Here is an 18,892-nt window from a genome sequence, read left to right as displayed (position 1 = left end):
GGAGACACAGGATCTGAAGCAGGCTCCAGCCTCTGAGCTGTCAGCACAGAGTCCGACGTGGGGCTTGAACCCATGTACTGTGATGTGAGATCATGACCTGAGGCGAAGTTGGATGCTTAACCGACTGAGCTACCCAGGCATTCCAGTTATTATTATTTTTACGTAGGCTTCAAAACCCAGCACAGAACCCAGCACAGGGCTCGAACTCATGACCCTGAGATCAAGACCTGAGCTAAGATCAGGAGTCTGATGCTTAACCTACTGAGCCACCCAGGCATCCCAAGTGTTAGATATTATTATCTGTAGGTTTAAATAACCTTCTGAGAGATAAATTATAACCCATAGCACTGCTGACATCAGTGATTAAGTGTATTTAAACTGAGTAATGTTATCAAGACATTGCCCTTCATTACTTACAATAATAAGTTAGCCTTCCAGTTGTTTTAACCTTGAAGCGGGAATTCATCTCCTAATATGCCAGATATAAGAGCTCAAAAACTGGGAGGAGTTGGCTTAATATAAATCTAATAAACATAATCCAATATTTTAGGTTTTTCTTTAGACTTCCTTCTGGTAAGCATTTTCCTTAAGAACTTTCCTTAAGAAACTTTTCATTAACGTGGAAGTGTGTAATGGTTCCCATCAAGAGGTAATGGCATCTTCTGTTTTAAGTAAACATCATTGACAAAGGAATTTCACATATATTTTCTTGTCTAAACTTCCTAGAATCCTTCCCAGAGTTTCAGGGCAAAGATTACGTTTTAGTTTGCTAGGTTGTCATGATAAAATATCTCAGACAGAATGAATGGCTTAAATGACAGAAACTTATTTTCATATAGTCCTGGAGGCTGAAATCCAAATTCGAGGTGTCAGTAGGTTTGGACTCTCCTAAGGTCTCCCTTTGGCCTACAGATGGCCACCTTCTTGCTGTGTTCTTTCTTACATGGACTTTTCTCTGTGCTCACATCTTGCTGGTGTCACTTCTACTTATAATGACAGCAGTCATATTGGTTTAGAGCCACACCCTTAGGATCTCATTTAATTTTCTCTCATTAAAAGGCCCTATTCCTAAAAATAGTCACAGTGGGGTTAGGACTTCAGCACATGAATTTTGAGGGGGACACAGTTTAGTCCATATTTTCTTGGAGAGAACAGTAAGGCCAGAGATTTTTCAGGGTCACTTGGCTTGTGGTTAGCTTTTCATGATCCTATTTTTCCCCATCACACATCTCACATTTCCTGCTGAAATTATTTCTCCGGAAATGCTTTCTTGATGGCATGTATTTATGAAATGATTTAAATTCAGAAACAAAAGAATGGTATTTTATTCACAACTGAAATCCAAGTTTAGAATTTCTTTGATTGTATTTTGCTCTATTCAACTGAACCGACTGTCTTGGACTTCGCTATTGTTTATTTTTAGATGGCCATTTCACAATAGCTTTTAGACTAGCTTGAGAAATTAAGGGTTAGCTTATTCTAATAGTCCCTAACTCACAAACCCTTCAACAAAAAACACTTAAAAAAGGGAAAGAACCTGTTATGAAATTGCTAGCAAGGGATGTCATGTTACAAACCCCTCTTGGGCCATGAATTAACTATTGCTGTTTCAGATTTTCTTTTTTTTTTTCAAATAGAGGAATTAATAGAGACATCTTATGAGTATCAAAACAAATTATATGTCCGCTGTGCCCTCCCTTCACCTTTCTGGAGGCTGGGGAAGCCAACAGTAAGGTGCTGGCAGATTTGGTTCCTGGTGAGATCCCTCTCTCTGATATACTTATAGCCACCTTTTAGCTCTAACTTCACATAGCAGAGGGGGGTTGGGGTCCTGGGCCCTGGGAGGATGGAAAGGCAAGCTCTCAATGAACTATTTATTGGGACTTCATCAAGATAAAAAGCTTCTTCACAGTGAAGGGAACAATCAACAGAACTAAAAGGGAACCAACAGAATGGGAGAAGATATTTGCAAATGGCATATCTGATAAAGGGTTAGAATCCAAAATCTATAAAGAACTTATCAAACTCAACACCCAAAAAACAAATAATCCAGTGAAGAAATGGGCAAAAGACATGAATAGACACTTCTCCAAAGAAGACATCCAGATGGCCAACCGACACATGAAAATATGCTCAACATCATCATCAGGGAAATACAAATAAAAATCACGATGAGATGCCACCTCACACCTGTCAGAATAGCTAAAACTAGCCACACAGGAAACAATAGATGTTTGTGAGGATGTGGAGAAAGGGAAACACTCTTGCACTGTTGATGGGAATCCAAAGTGGTGCAACCACTCTGAAAAACAATATGGAAGTTGCTCAAAAAGTGAAAAATAGAGCTACCCTAAGATACAGCAATTGCCCTGCTAGATATTTACCCAAAGGATACAAAATTACAGATTTGAAAGGGACCCGTGCACCCTGATGTTTATAGCAGCACTATCAACAATAGTCAAACTATGGAAAGAGCCCAAATGTCCATCAACTGAGGAATGGATAAAGAAGATGTGGCATATATATGCAATGGGATATTGCTCAGCCATCAAAAAGAATTAAATCTTGCCAGTTGCAATAAAATGGATGGAGCTAGAGTATATTATGCTAAGTGAAATAAGTCAGGGAAAGAAAGAAAAATACCATATGATTTCACTCATATGTGGAATTTAAGAAACAGAACAGATGAACATATAGTAAAGAAAAAAAAAAGAGAGGGAAGCAAACCATAACAGACTTTTAAGTATAGAAAACAAACTAAGGGTTGATGGAGGGAGGTGGGTAAGGGAGGGCTAAATGGGTGATGGGTATTAAGGAGGGCACTTGTTATGATGAACACTGAATATTATGTATAAGTGATGAATCAGTAAATTCTGCTCCTGCAACTACATGTTAATCAGAATTTAAATAAAAATTTGAAATAAAAAAAAAAAAAAGAAAGAAGAGCTGTCCAATCCCATCAACTGAGTCCCACCTTCCTCACCTCATTCAAACTTAATTATCTCCTACAGACCCCACCTTCAAATCCATCACATTGAGGAGTTAGGGCTTCAACATATGAATTTTTGGAGAGCACATTCACTCCATAACAGAGTTGTTTCTACTTTTTGTTTGCTATGAGTAATTCTGCGTTCAAGTACATGTTTTTGTGTGGATACATATTTTTATTTCTGTTGGGTATTTACCTAGCAGTGGAATTGATAGGTCATATGCCAGCTCTATATTTTGAGGAATTACCAAGCTTTTTTTCTAAAGTAGCTACACCATTGTCCCTCCTCACCAACAATGTATAAGGGTTCTAATTTTTCCACATTCTTGTCAACACTCATTATTTGGTGTTTTGATGATAGTCATCCTAGGGGCTGTGATGTGTTATCTCATAGTTTTGTTTTGCATTTGTCTAATGACTAATAATGTCGAACATCTTTTCATGGCCTTACTGGTCATTTTAATATCTTCTTTGGAAAAAAAATGTTTTGCTCATTTATTATGGTAAAATATTCATCAGATAAAATTTACCACTTTTAAGTGTACAGTTCACTGGCATGAAGTATATTCAAATTGTTATGCAACCATCACCACCATCCATTTTCACAACTTTTTCATCTTCCCAAACTGAAACTGAAATTCTGTGCCCATCAAATAAGTCCCCTTACTTTGATCCCCAGCTCCTGGAAACTACAATTCTACTTTTTGTCTATGAATTTGACTATTCTAGGTATTTAATATAAATGTTATCATACAGTATTTGTTATGTTTGTGACTGGCTTATTTCACTTAGCATGATGTCCTCAATGTTCATCCATATTGTAGCACTGGCCAGAATTTCATTGCTTTTTAAGGGTGAATAATATTCCATTGTATGTATGTACCCTATTTTGTTCACCCATTTATCAATCAAAGGATACTTGGGTTGTTTCCACCTTTTGGCTATTGGTGTGATGAACACTGGTGTATAAATGTCTCTTTGAGACCCTGCTTTCAAATGTTTTGAGTATATTGAAGTGGGATTGCTGGATCATATTATAATTATATCTGTAATGTTTTGAGAAACTGCCATACTGTTTTCTATAGTGGTTGTACCATCTTACTTTCCCACCAACATTGCACAATGGTCTAGTTTCTCTACATCTTTGTCAACACTTGCTAATTTCTTTTTCTTTTTTTTGATAATAGCGAACCTAATGGGTGTGAAATTGGATTTATGTGGTTTTAATTCGCATTTCTCCAATGATTAGTGATGTTAGACATCATTTTATGTTCTTTATTTTATTCTCATTTCTTTGTTCAACTGATGTTTATTAGGTGTCTGGGCACACAGAAACAAAATACATGATCCAGGATCTCCAGAAGCTATTAGCAGAGTGTAGTCTAGTAGTAGTCGTCGTCGTCGTCGTTGTCATCATTGTCTAATGCTTAAATTTCTTGGAAAAAATTACTAACTTGTCTGAGTACCCACTCTCTCTTCTGAGTAAAAGTAATAACACCCATTCCACAGGAATGGATGTTGTGTCTTTTTGTGTCCTTATTGGTCATTTGTATATGTTCTTTGGAAAAATATCTATCAAGTCCTTTCCCCATTAAAAAAAATGTTTATTTATTTATTGTGTGAGAGAGAGAGAGAAGGAGAAAGAGAGTGAGCACGAGCAAGGAAGGGGGAGAGCGAGAAAGAGAGAGAAAAAGAATCCCAAGCAGGCTCCACACTGCCAGTGCTCAGCTCAACGCAGGGCTTGAACTCACAAACCGCAAGATCGTGACCTTAGACTAGATCAAGAGTTGGAGGCTCAACCGACTGAGCCAATCAGACACCCTACCATTTATTTTTAATTTTTTAATTTTTTTGTTGACCTCTGAACTTTTTATTGGCCTCCTGCTCTCCATAGGTACCCTGCTTCTGCTGCTTCAGTGCCTCAGAACTTTGGTATCATTGGTCTTAGGACCTTGCTGTCCACAATCCTGTGGGTGGTGGTCATCTAGATGGTTTACAAGGAATTGCTGCTATCCAGGGCATCACCAAGACTGAAGTCCTACCCGTGTTCCAGCAGGCAACGGTAGGTGGTGATCTCAGCCTTCAGCTTAAACTTGACATTGAGCAAGGAAGGCCTCATACTCTTGGCCACTCTCTGCCATTGCCCCTCTGCCTGGGCTGGGACAGCTCTGACTCCAGATGCAGCAGGACCCTGTTGAGTTGCTCCATCTGCATCATGTAGTGGGCCTCCACCTCCCAAGCTGTTCCCCAAGCTGGCCTTCAGGTTTCTCATTGAGTGCAGGTTGATTTCCAAGGTCTGGGCTGTACGTCTCAGCTCCATGAGGGTCATCTCAACTGATCCTATCTTAGTGGTCTGTGAGGTAACCACTGTGGTGCTCTCCTCAATCTTCTCAGACCAGTACTTGTCCAGCTTCTCTCGGTTTTTGAGCCAGTTCATCATCCTGGGCCCAGATGTCCGCCATGATCTTGCTGAGGTCCTGAGATTTTGGAGGCATCCAAATACATGGTCAACCCAGAGTTGACAGTTTGGTTTTGTAGACCTTTTACTTCCTCCTCCTGGTTCTTCTTCATGAAGAGCAGCTCCTCCTTGAAAGCCTCAATCTCTGTCTCCAGCTGCAGCCAAGTGACATTGTTGTCATCAATTACCTCACAGAGGCCATGGATGTCACTCTTCAAAGACTGGCACATGGCCAGCTCCATCTCATACTTGACTTTGAAGTCATCATTAGCAAGATGGGCATTGTCAATCTGCAGAACAATGTGGACATTGTCCATAGAATTTTCAAAGAACTGAGCCTTGATGGTCTTGAAGTAATGTCCCCAGTTTCTGACCTGGGGTTCTTTCTTCTCTAGGTGTTTCCAGATTTTGATCTCCAGTCTCTGATTATCAGCCTCCAGGTTCCTCACCCTCTCCAGGTAGGAGGCCAGATGGTCATTCAAGTCTTGCATGGTCTCCTTCTTGCCCTGGATTTCTCCTATGCCCACCAGACCCCTGGCTATCCTGGTGGCCATGTCCCAGGCCCCCAACCATCCTGAAGCTAGAGTAGCAGGATATGGAGATCCAGGAGCTTGAACCCACAGTGCCTGCATAGACCCTGGCTGCACTGCTGACTGGCTGAACCTGGTGGCTGGGCGACTGCACTGAGCCCAGGGACCTGTAGTTGGAGGAAAAGGTAGAGCAGTTGGTGAAGCTCATGCTGTTCCAGGAGTAAGAGGAGAGGCCAGGAATCAGGCTTGGGCCACCACCCATACCATTTTTAAATCAGATTTGTTATTGTTGAATTCTAGGTATTCCTTTTATATTTGGGATATTAACCCGTTATCATATACAGTAAAACCTTGGTTTGTGAGCATAATTCATTCTGGAAACATGTTTGTAATCCCAAGCACTTGAATATCAAAGCGAATTTCAAGAACCAATGGCCCAGTTGTGATCATGTGATGTTTGGCATCATATACTACTCATATTGCAAGACATCACTGGTTTATCAAGTTAAAATTTATTAGAAATGCTTGTGCATCTTGCAGAACAAGTTACTCACAATCCAAGGTTTTATTTATATGACTGGCAAATATTTTCTCCCATTCCATAGGCTGCATTTTTACTCTGTTGATAGTGTCCTTTCATGCACCAAGGTTTTTCATTTTGATGCAATCCAGTTTTCTATTTTTTTTCTTTTGTGGCGTATGCTTTTGATGTCACATCCAGGAATCATTACCAAATCCAACGTTGTGAAGCTTTTCCCCTGTGTCTTCTTCTAAGAGTTTTATAGTTTCTCTACCCAACATAAACAGAAAAGGTTTTGCTTTAGATAAATCATTTCTCTTCTTCCTTTTTCTTTTCATGTTGTAATCCCTCATGTTCCCTATATTTACCACAAAGTGGCTAGCTAATCTGAGAATTTAACCTGTACCAATATTAATGTGTTTTTCCTATTGGTTATTTATGGCTACATTAAACAACAACAACAAAAACTACCTCAAAGCTAAGTGACTTAAAACAGTGATGCCATTTACTTACTAACAAATCCATACTCAGCCAGGGTAGACTAGAGTGGCTCAGAGACTGATAGCTGTAATTCTCTGAAGGGTCACTCACTCACTCACTCACTCACCTGTGTGGCCTTAATGCTGTATGGGTGGGACTTCAGCTTTGGTTGTAACCAGAATACTTGCATGTGATGTTTCCATATGACTGCTGGGCTTTCTTATAGCCTGGTGGCTGGGTTCCAAGGGTGAGCACATAAAGAAAGAGAGATAGAGATTAGAGAGCAGGCAGGAGCCATATGGTCTGTATGAACTAGTTTCTGAAGTCATGCCACATTCCTTCTGTTGTTCTCTATTTGCCAAGTAGCCTAGTCCACTTCAAGGACAGGGAAAATAGGCTCTGCTTACTGATATATGGCTGCAAGGTTCTGGGAGAGCATTTAAGGCCAGGAATATTGCTGTGGCTATTTTTGGAAATACAATCTTCATACCTCACAATGGCAATATACAAATTCTGAAAAGGCAGTATTAAAAATCTAAAGAAATGATTGTCAAAATGGGAGTTTCAGGCAATAAAACACAGTTTTGGCAGAGATAGTTGGACAGCCCTTTCAGTAACATTAGGTAGGCAACCACATATTCTATAATACATGGACCAGTTCAAAAAGGAAACAATGAGCTTTTCTAAGGACTATGTGAGTCAAGCTGTCTATGCAAAGTCTTGCAAAGTAGAATTTATTTTTGAAAACGCACTAATCTTAAGATTTGAAGAGAATGTTCTAGTAAGTTTCCTTATCATTGCTGCTTAAACTTGTGTAGAGATACTGTCATCCAGAATGGTCAGGATGTTATCAGTGTGGGTTCTTTTTTTAAATTCTGAAGCTACCTAATTATAAAATTAGTGAAGATTAGACAGTTTGAAAGATGAATGTTGAAAAAATATTACGTCAAGGAAAGCAGAAAAGGACATGGATTTGAAGGTCATCTAGAATTCTGTGGAGAGTGATTCTGTTGGAACTGAGTGCTGAGAATATCAACAGTGCCTTATTCATGCTGTTTTTGAACTTAAGGTCTAAGTGATTTACATTTGGTAACCAGATCTTATTATTATTTCTACTATGTACCTGTCGAGAAAGTTACTCGTAACTGGGGGAAAAAGAACTACTTCAAATTTATACTGTTTGTCACTTTGCCAATCAGAAAGTTCTACAAATGAATACTTTTGATATTTTTTGCAAACTCTAGTCTAATTACCAGTACCAAATGCTGACACTCACTGGAACAGAGCATTAAGTGAATATTGGGTTGTGACAGCTAATTATTCTGATTTAAGAAGGAGTCTGTTTCTTCATGCTCTTAGTCACAGACTGTTATAGTGAGACATTGTTTTTCTTTGTTTACTCCCATGAGTTTTAGGTTAATGATTAAGTAAACCCTAATACTATCAGTTAACCAGAATGTTTGACTAACTCTCCCTTGTCATTGCCCCAGACAACAGAGCCTTTATCTTATATGTAAGCTCAAGACCATTGTGGTAGGTACTGGGAGTTCTTGTTACATAAGTGCTGACGCAAGTTACCCCCAGTTACAATAGTAGACATAATATGAACATATTCACTAATGAACCAAGCACTTATGAAATTAGTCTCATCTCAAAGATTCTTTCACTCACTAACACTTGTGTCTAGCCAACCCATCAGGTCAATGTCTTTGTCAAGCAGAATATATAATGTAAATAGGACACAGATGGATTACAAAATTAAGTTGCAAACCTTGTAAAAAGGATGATGACAGGATAGATAATTCAGAAGGGAATGATTTGAATATCAAAGGATAAGGAGGGGCCCTTGGGAAAATTGATGAAACTCTAGTATATTTTGCAAAAATTTGAAAATTGAATATGAAGGAAATACTGACTTAGGACTCTCATCAACTTTATCAAAAGAATCATGCCAGAACTAAAACAAAATCAATCCTTAATTCATTTTTTGTTTGTTGTATTAGGACATATTTGTAATTACAAACTAACTTTTAAATATAAGATAAAATTACAATCTTTGGTTTCTCTTCTCATTATGAATGTCTCTATAAAAATTTTTTTCTCATTATTTAATATGAATTTCTATTCCACTTTTAATAGATGTTGTTTTCCTGTTATTAATTATCCTCAGATAATGAGGACATCCTAAATCAATGCTCTTCATGTTGGTAGTTTTCTAAAACCTATATTCAATTATTTATTTATTTAATGTTTATTTATTTTGAGAGAGAGAGCGAGAGTGAGTGAGCTTGAGCAGGGGAGGGGCAGAGAGAGAGGGAGACAGAGAATCTCAAGCAGGCTCTGTGCTGTCAGTGCAGAGCCCAACACGGGGCTTGAACACATGAACCATGAGATCATGACCTGAGCTGAAACCAAGAGTTGGATACTTAACTGACTGAGCCACCCAGGCACCCCTAAAACTTGGATATTGAAACATTAATTCTCTCTCCAAGACTACAATCCTGTAGACACTTCCTAGTCCCAAATACTAGAGTTCACACCCTCCTTTAAAAAAGTTTAGAATTACAGCAGATTTCTAGAATGCTAGAGTCTGACATGACCTAACATGTCACTGTTAAGTGACAATGCACCTCTGCAGCCCTCTGTTTTCTTGTGGAAGAAACTGAATTGTCGTCTTGTTCCCCCGTAACTGCTCCAGTAACATTGATTCTGTTTTCCCTGACTTGCATGTGTGATCTAAACATAAATTCCTCTGCTTGAAATGTCTTCCACCTTCTTTTTTCTGCCCTTCTCAATCGTTATGGCCCTTTAAGATAGTTTTCAAACACAGCTTCTTCAGTGAAGAACTCCCTAGTTCCCAAAAGAAAAACAATTTTTTCTAAGTTTTTACATCATTGGTCTTATACATTTGACAGTTATCATCTTTGTCTTCTTAGCACTTACAGTAACAGCTAATTCCATCTACTTCTGTGACTCAAATCCCCTACCCCACTTTTCATCCCTTGCTTATGTTCATTAGAGACAAAGCACTGAACATTGTAACTGCCTCTTCTTGCATTTACCTTAATATTTTATTTTGTATTTTTATTTATTTATTTATTTTTTAATTTTTTTTTTCAACTTTTATTTATTTTTGGGACAGAGAGAGACAGAGCATGAACAGGGGAGGGGCAGAGAGAGAGGGAGACACAGAATCGGAAACAGGCTCCAGGCTCTGAGCCATCAGCCCAGAGCCTGACGCGGGGCTCGAACCCACGGACCGCGAGATCGTGACCTGGCTGAAGTCGGACGCTTAACCGACTGCGCCACCCAGGCGCCCCATTATTTTGTATTTTTAAATGGACTGTGGGCAATCATTCATCTAAGAGCAATTTGCCCCCCAGAGGACATTTCACAATGTCTGGAATATTTTTTAAAGTTTATTTATTTATTTTTGAGAGAGAGAAAGAGAGAGAGTGAGTGAACGAGCATGCACAGCTGGGGAAGGGCAGAGAAAGAGAGGGAGAGAGAGAATCCTAAGCAGGCTCCATGCTATCAGCACAGAGCCTGATGAGGGGCTCTATCCCACAAACTGTGAGATCATGACCTGAGCTGAGATCAAGAGTTAGATGTTCAGAGCGCCTGGGTGGCTCAGTTGGTTAAGCATCTGACTTTGGCTCGGGTCATGATCTCGTGGTCTGTGAGTTTGAGCCCCGTGTTGGGCTCTGTGCTGACAGCTCAGAGCCTGGACCCTGCTTCTGATTCTTTGTCTCCCTCTCTCTCTGCCCCTCCCCTGCTTGCGCTCTGTCTCTCTCTCTCTCTCAAAAAATAAATAAACCTTAACAACAACAACAAAAAAGAGTTGGATGCTCAACTGACTGAACCACCAAGTCGCTCCTGGAATAATATTTGATTGTCACCACTGGGGAAGAGCTATGTCTTTTAGTGGTAGAGTCCAGGGATGCTGCCAGATATCTTCTAATGCACAGGAAGGCCCCACAACAAAGAATAGTATGGTCCAAAATGTCAGTTATACCAAGGTGATTGCACGTAATGACCTCTGCTGTGTTAGTGATCAGAAAAACTGGGGATATATCCCCAAACCTTTTTCAAAAATTATTATAGAACTTCTTAGTGAGCATTCATTTTCTCCACCAAGGGGTCCTCTAATATTATGCCTGCAGAATAAAAAAAAAAAGTTTAGCTGACAGTGTTTTGGGAGTGAGATAGGGAGGGGGAATTCTTAGTCCCCCTGTTTCCAGTTAGGTGCCCTACCCCTTCTCTCCTCAGTGCCCAGTGTTCCAGAGTCCAGGATCTCTCTGCTTCAGTGTCTTTATAGAATAAGTCCTGCAGTGTCCTGTGGTGGTCTGGGAAAAGTAAATTCCTGACTGTGGTGTGGTCATGGGGATATGGGGGTTTAATGACTCCTTATACAGATTTTTAAATGATCACCACGTCTCACTTTGTTTTCTGAGGTACCTGGAGCCTTCAGTTCCTGTGTGCTTCTCTCTTCTCCTTTTCTCCCTTCCCTACCCTTACATCTGTGTCCTTCCTTCCTTCTTCCTTTCTTTCCTTCCGTCCCTCCTTTCCCTCCCTTCCTTTTGTCTTTCTGTCTTTCTCTGACTGAATAGGTTTCCTTTGGGGGTATAATCTTTTTCCTGAAGTCAGGTTTTAAGCTTTCTCCACTCTGGTGAATCAGTTAGCTTTTCATCTTTCAAAAATGTGTTAACTTCTTCATCAGCTTCCTTCCATTCTCTTTGCATTTTAGAATGATATTGTTTGTATTTATTTTACTATTGATTTACTATTGTATTTATTTTACTATTGTTTACGGAACACCTGTATTCAGTCAGCCACCTTAGAAGAAGTCCAAAGTGTCCTTAGTCTTTTTTTAAAAAATATTTATTTGTTGAGAGAGAGAGAGAGAGAGAGAGAGAGAGAGAGAGAGAGAGAGAATTCCAAGCAGGCTCTGTGTGCTGTTAGCGCAGAGCCTGATGTGTGAGATTATGACCTGAGCTAAAATCAAGAGTTGGATGCTTAACCAATTGAGCCACCCAGTTGCCCCCAAAATGCCCTTAGTCATTTTGCATGGCTTTGGAGTATTGGCTAATACAAGATTGCCATAAAAGAATGAAGTGATTCTTGCTCCAGAGATTCATTTTTTCCCCTTTTTTCTGGCATAGGGGGTGCGATGTACATGCAAAGGCAGATAACCAGAGAGCATACACATCAGATCTGGGACAGCAGTGTTCACTGGAGAAAATTCATAGAGACAGAAGTAGCAGGCAGGTTGTTAACTTTTGTCCACTCATTCTAGGGCAGTACAGAAGTCTAGCAAAATCAGTATTGCCAGGAAGCAGAATTCTGGGGCTACCGAGCTAGGTAGGCAAAGTCCCTTGTGCACCATTTACATGGTAGCAGTGGAACTGCCCACCTCAGGGGGTCCTGCAAAAGCAGACAGTGAGGATAGTGGCAACAGTCACAATGGACTGAAGATTAGATGACTTCTGTTGATTTTTCAGGTGCTGGTAAGCTCCCAAGATTCCCATGTAACTCTGGAAAAGGAAATGATGACAGAGCTGGGTTAAAGGGAAATACATGCGAAATTTCTTACACACTTGGACAATTAAGTGTCACATAGAACATGTATGTTTGAGATGTTGTCCCCCTGTCTCACTATGGCCTGACTTAAAATGAAACTAGGATGTTTTTAAGGCTTGTTGAAACAAAAGAGACTTCATCTTTTTCGCTGCAGAGAGGGCAGACTATTTATTGCTATGAAAACTTTAGTTTGTTGTCCCTTGACGTTTAGAACTACGGGGGTGGGGGGGGGTGGGGGGGGTGGGGCATTATAGTGTTCGAGAAGTAGAAGTGAGTTTAAACAGCACAATGGGAAAAGGGGTGAGGGCAGGTTGAGTCTAGATGATATAGACTAGTACGGGGCAGGCAAAGACTAATGGAGCACATGCTCTCTCCTGTGGTCCCTGCTTTCTCCAGGAACCAGGTTATTGTGCAAAACCAAACTCTGCATACTGAGCAAAACAAAGCAGAAAGATGAGTTCATTGCAACAGTTTTGACGTGCAAGCCCAGAAACTCAAGACTATGGAGCAATGAGTTCCAAGTTGCTCACAGACTGAAGGACTTTTATAGGGTAAATGCAGAAGTTATCTGGCTTGTTCAGCTGATTGGTTGCCAGGTGGTCTTTTTCCTTATCTGGAATAGGGTGGCTGAGTCAGGGCAACAAGGAAGTCCAGAGATGCTGTGAAGAGCCTTGGTGTTTGGGGTTTGGCTGGCATCCTCTGCTGATCTCTGAGGAGAGTTGTGAATTCCTGTGAGGTGAGGTTAACTTTTGTTCTTTTTTATACACCTGCATTGACCGTCTCCATTTTTCCCCTGACATAAATGACTCCGTTTGAGTTTGGCTCTACATTGTCATTGCAGGAACTGGCTCAGAGAGGACCTGCTTCCCTTGCCTCTCACGTCTTATGTTGATCAAGGGCTTCCGGCTGTGTTGGCAGGTGTCACAGAGGAGGGAGGATCACGGATGTGTGAGCGCCACATGACTTATTCGGGGAAATGGATCAAATCCAGACTGGTGAGTCCTGTGGCTCGGGGTGTAGTACGAATGACATTTCTGGGGGTAGGATGATGGGGGCATTTGGTTTGGAGGCTGAGAAGGACCACCTTCAGGATAAAATTAAATCTTGGCTAAGATAGATCATGTGTTTCAAAGTAAGTAGACTGAAGAATTCTTTCTTGGGTTAAAAATATCACTGTTTATCTTCTTTTCATTTGAAATAGCTTATTTTGCAGTTATTTATGAAAAGATGCTATGAGCAAACAACATTTCACAATTAAGTACTTTACAGGATCTGTCAAAGAAGATAGAGAGTATCTTACTAACCAGTGAATGTTTTCAAAAGCCTAGAATTCAACCATTTAGATACCATCCTGTGTGCTAGCTATGAAGTAACTGTGATTTTAGCTAAAAAGAAAAGAAAAGAAAAGAACCCTTCAGTGAATAGGAAGTAATAAAGAAATTCTTTAATGCAAATTGTATTTGCTTTATATATATATGTGTATATATATGTATACATATGTCTGTGTGTACATAGTATGTGTGTAAGTATACATGTGTATTTATATATGTAAAATTTACAACAGGCAACCTGTGGCAAGTTTGAGAGGGCAGTGACATGTACCAGAGTGGGTGTAACTGTTCTTAACCATCTCTTTTTTCCATATTGAAGCCAGTCCCAGAACAATGGCCTAGGTGCCCCAGTGCCAGTAAACACAATCCTTCTGGAACTCTCTGGCTCCATTTTTGGTGATGCCACAGGGTGTGGGCTTGGTTTTGTTAAAGTAATTACACAAGCTGGCCATTAGACTGGGGTACCTCTAATGCTTGATAGCCTGCTGAGCAAACCAAAACCTGAGCCAGGGCCAATGCACTGGAACCCGAGAAAATCAAACTGAAGAACAATCACAAACAGCCAACCAGGCATTCCCAAATAAGGCAAGCACTTAAGCTATCACCAATCAAATAATTTCCTTCTTTGCTTCTAGGTCTCCTCTCTAAAAACCTCTCCCCTAGTGCCTGTCAGTGGAGCAACTCCTAACCACTGACCGTTTGGCACTGCCTGATTCCAATCAATGTCTGCTCAACTTAAGTTTTGAAAATGTTAAGGTGCCTCAGTTTAGATTTTAACAGTTTTCTTTCATTGCAACATAGTGGCAAAGAGCATTGGAAGTTGAGGGAGAAAATAGGGAGAACAGGCCTCAGAGTCTGTTTTGGTCTGAGGCTTAGGAGAAAGAAAGCTTCTACCTGGTTCAACTTGATTATTAGATTTCTGCTCTTGAGATTGGGTTCAAGGCCTGGCTGGTATTAAAGTGTTCCTTTCCTCTCCTGTGTCTGGTTAAGAGCAATGATAATAGCTATTATAATTCTCCTATTTCTGAGTTTGCTGCCTGTAATAACATCCAATACCTCTTAATATGATTCCAGTTTCTAACACAGCATAAGATTCACAGCCCTGCACAAGCCAGTGATATCCTATCTTTTGAGTTGATTTATTGGTTCTATCATTAGATTTCTTGGTGTCTTCAGAACACATGATTTTTCTTATGAATGTATTTTATTGTCAGTTGGCTTATATACAACACCCAGTGCTCATCCTAACAAGTGCCCTCCTCAATGCCCATCACCCATTTTATCCTCTCTCCTCCCCTATTGACCCCCAGTTTGTTCTCTGTTTTTTTTTTTTCAACTTTTATTTATTTTTGAGACAGAGAGAGACAGAGCATGAACAGGGGAGGGGCAGAGAGAGAGGGAGACACAGAATCTGAAACAGGCTCCAGGCTCTGAGCTGTCAGCACAGAGCCCAACGCGGGGCTTGAACTCACGGACCATGAGATCATGACCTGAGCCGAAGTTGGACGCTTAACCAACCGAGCCACCCAGGCGCCCCTGTTCTCTGTTTTTAAGAGTCTTTTGTGGTTTGCCTCCCTCCCTCTCTGTAACTATTTTTTCCCCCATCCCTTTCCCCATGGTCTTCTGTTAAGTTTCTCAAGATTCACATATGAGTGAAAATGATACCTGTCCTTCTCTGACTTATTTCACCCAGCATAATACCTTTCAGTTCCATCCATCTTGTTGCAAATGGCATGATTTCATTCTTTCTCATTGCCAAGTAGTATTCCATTGTATACATAAACCTCGTTTTCTATATCCATTCATCAGTTGATGAACACTTAGGCTCTTTCCATTAATTTCCCTACTGTTGAAAGTGCTGCTATAAACATTGGGGTACAAGTGCCCCTATGTATCAGCACTCCTGTATCCCTGGAACCTCCGCACTGTTTTCCAGAGAGGCTGCATCAGTTTGCATTCCCACCAACAGTGCAAGAGCGTTTCCATTTCTTCACATCCTCGCCAGCATCTGTTGTTTCCTGTTCATTTTAGCCACTCTCACCGGCGTAAGGTGGTATCTCAGTGTGGCTCTGATTTGTATTTCCCTGATGATGAGTGATGTTGAGCATCTTTTCATGTGTGTGTTGGCCATATGAATGTCTTCTTTGGAAAAGTGTCTATTCATGTCTTCTGCTCATTTATTCACTGGATTTTTGTGTGTGTGTGTGGGGGGAAACACATGATTTAATGAGATTGTACCTTTGTGCTTTCCATTTTCATTGACTAGCAGCTTACTTTCAATTCACCCTTCAAGGCTGTTTTAGTTTCCTGGGGCCACCGTTACAAATTATCACACATTTGGTGACCTAACACAACAGAAATTTATGCTGTCACACAGTTCTGGAGGCCAGAAGTCCAAAATTAAGATGTTGGCAGAATTGGTTCCTTTTGGAGACTTTGAGCCCCTCTCCCAGCTTCTGGTGGGGGCCAGAAATCCTTGGCATTCCTTGCCCTGTCACTCCAGCTTCTTCCTCGATCCTCACGTGACCTTTTCCTCATTTCTCCTCTTCTCAAGTCTCCCTCTTCTTTTAATGTTTATTTATTTTTGAGAGACAGAGAGAGACAGAGCACGAGCAGGGGAGGGGCAGAGAGAGGGAGAGACACAGAATCTGAAGCAGGCTCCAGGCTCTGAGCTGTCAGCACAGAGCCTGATGCAGGGCTCAGACCCACGAACCGTGAGATCATGACCTGAGCTGAAGTCGGATGCTCAACCAACTGAGCCACCCACCCTCCCTCTCCTTTCTTTTAGAAGAATACTACTAGTCATTGAATTTAGGGCCCACTCTAAATCCAGGGTGATCTCATCACAAGATCCTTAATTACATCTGCATAGACCCCTTTTCCAAATGATATCACATTCACAGAAACTGGATGTTAGGACTTAAATATATCTCTTGGGGGAGCATTATTCAACCGATTACAATGGCTTAACTCACTTTTCTTGCTGAAAACTTTCCAGAATGGTCCACACTATTTCTACCTCCCCCGTGATCCTGTGGCACTATTCTAATTGTTTGTGGGCTTGTAACGCATGAGAGATTAGGTGCTCCTTAGATTTGGTGTTCCTAGCTCAGTGCCTGACCGAGGTCATAAGACCTCAGTGTGTTGGTTGAACTTAAGCAAAGCATTGCTCACGTCACATTGTTATTCTAAGGCTGACTTACAACAGCAATAGGTTATTCAGACCAGAGCTACTCACAATTCACTTTGAAATCAATGAGCTTCTTCCAAGGCCAGATAACGTCTGAGTGAGAAAATATCTTACTCATCACTACTCATCTTTTTTATGTCTTATGTATGGTGCCAAGTGGAGAAGGCAACTGTTCATGTGATACTTATTCATTCAACAAATACTGGACACCTGTTCTGAGCCAGGCCCTGCCCTAGGCATTTGATACATGATACATATGCATATGATACAATATGCATGTGATAAAAAGTAGTCAGCACCTGGACAAGGATGGAGACATGTGAGCACTCAACTTACATTATATTATAGTAATGACTTGGGTGCTGAGGGAGGTGCGGGGTGCTGTGAAATTCCTAACATGAGCCTGGAATCTAGACTGGGGGACAGGGAAATTATCTGGGAAGAAGTGATTAACATAAATAAGGAGCAGTGAGGACTTGTCATGGTAAGGCGGTAGGGCTGAATGCTTCCAGGAGAGGCATGTGCAAAACTGTGGCAGTGAGAGGGAAGGTATGACATGTTTGGCAAATGGTTGAAGATGGCAGGGGCAGTGGTTCTTAAACGTCGGCTGCATCAGAATCTCCTGGAGATTTGTTAAATGTAGACAGCTGCGACTTACCCCAAACGTTCTGTATCAGCAGGCCTAAGAAGGCTGAAGAATTTGCATTTCTAACAAGTTGTCAGGTGATGCTGATCCTGCTCATCTGGGGACCACACTTTGAGAACCACTAGGCTAGAAGGAGCACAATGAGTAACGTGCAGAACTGGGTAGAGTGGGATGGACATAAAGTAGGGGCTAGATTATAAAAGGTCTTGAAGGATATGTTTGAATTGGGTCCTGAGGTCCATTGGAAGCCTTTGATGGGGCTGGATAGTGATACGCTTTTGATGACTTAAATCTATATATGAAGAATCTGCTAGAGGGGGCAAAACTGAGGGAGACTGTTGCAGGAGTAGAGGAGAGAGGCAGTGGTCACTAGTGCAGAGGTGGTTGTGGGGATGGAGAGAATGGATGGATTTCAGAAGTATAGGAAATAGCATAAGAAAGTCTGTAAAGGAGCTCCTTTAAAAAGTGAAATTCTGTCATTAGAAGTGGGGACTAAACTGTGATCCCCCAGACCGATGGCATTGTATCATCTGGGAACTCGTTAGAAATCCATGTTTCCAAAAGTGTAGCAATGGGGTCCAGTATTCTGTATTTTAAAAAGCCCTCAGGATGATTCTGATACCTACCATAGTTTGAGAGCCACTGCCTTGAAGCAATTGTGTCCTTAACTGAATGCAGAATAAAACGAAATGCAAAATAGAAGAAAATGCAAATTAAATAAAAATTAAAGTGCACATACTCATGGAATGACCTTGCATTAGGAAATTTTAGAAATAACAGTGTAAATTACTCAGTCTTTTCAAGGTGATAGGTGGCTGACCTAGGTTTTGACAGGATGGTGGGGCCAAGACCTTTGGAAATGTGGGGCACAGAGTTGAAGAGAACTCAAGGAAAATGTGTCAGTAGCTTTACTTCTGTGCCCAAGGAAGCTGGCACTTTGCTGCCAATCAAGTCTTGTGTGGAGGAGGTATGTTTTTTACATTAGAAGCCCCTTTGGAAGGATTCATAGCTCTGCTTCTTAAATACAAGGGCTTGGTGTTCATTCATTCAACCACTAGATGGCAGCCTCGGGCCACTTTTCAAGCACTCAGAAAACTAAATTTAGGAGGAAAAAAAAAAAAAAAAAGCCAAGAGTTTGGAAAGGATGCCAGCTCATTCGTTTCTATCT

The 18,892-nt window shown here is 40.8% G+C and overlaps 2 long non-coding RNA genes and 1 pseudogene across 2 annotated transcripts in view; 1 reads left to right on the top strand and 2 right to left on the bottom strand.

Annotated features, from left to right (window-relative positions):
• Window positions 1-3,461: 3,461 nt before the first annotated feature.
• On the bottom strand, window positions 3,462-9,015 carry LOC121041177 (uncharacterized). The gene is made up of 3 exons (XR_005795608.1): window positions 9,002-9,015; window positions 8,139-8,140; window positions 3,462-3,621 (listed from the first exon to the last, which is right to left on the bottom strand). It is a non-coding gene; the product is annotated as an uncharacterized LOC121041177 (long non-coding RNA).
• LOC121041161 (keratin, type I cytoskeletal 18-like) lies at window positions 4,827-6,261 on the bottom strand (annotated as a pseudogene).
• A 4,239-nt stretch (window positions 9,016-13,254) lies between the features above and the next one.
• LOC121010421 (uncharacterized) overlaps window positions 13,255-18,892 on the top strand; it is a 212,731-nt gene continuing 207,093 nt past the window's right edge. The window contains exon 1 of the long non-coding RNA XR_005781154.1: window positions 13,255-13,552. This is a non-coding gene — a long non-coding RNA (uncharacterized LOC121010421). The remainder of the gene's footprint in view (window positions 13,553-18,892) is intronic.

This window comes from Herpailurus yagouaroundi, unplaced genomic scaffold (genome assembly GCF_014898765.1).
Source record: "Herpailurus yagouaroundi ecotype Mexico unplaced genomic scaffold, PumYag 29, whole genome shotgun sequence".
In the NCBI taxonomy this organism is placed as follows: Eukaryota; Metazoa; Chordata; class Mammalia; order Carnivora; family Felidae; genus Herpailurus; species Herpailurus yagouaroundi.
This window is presented reverse-complemented; position numbering and strand designations above follow the sequence as displayed.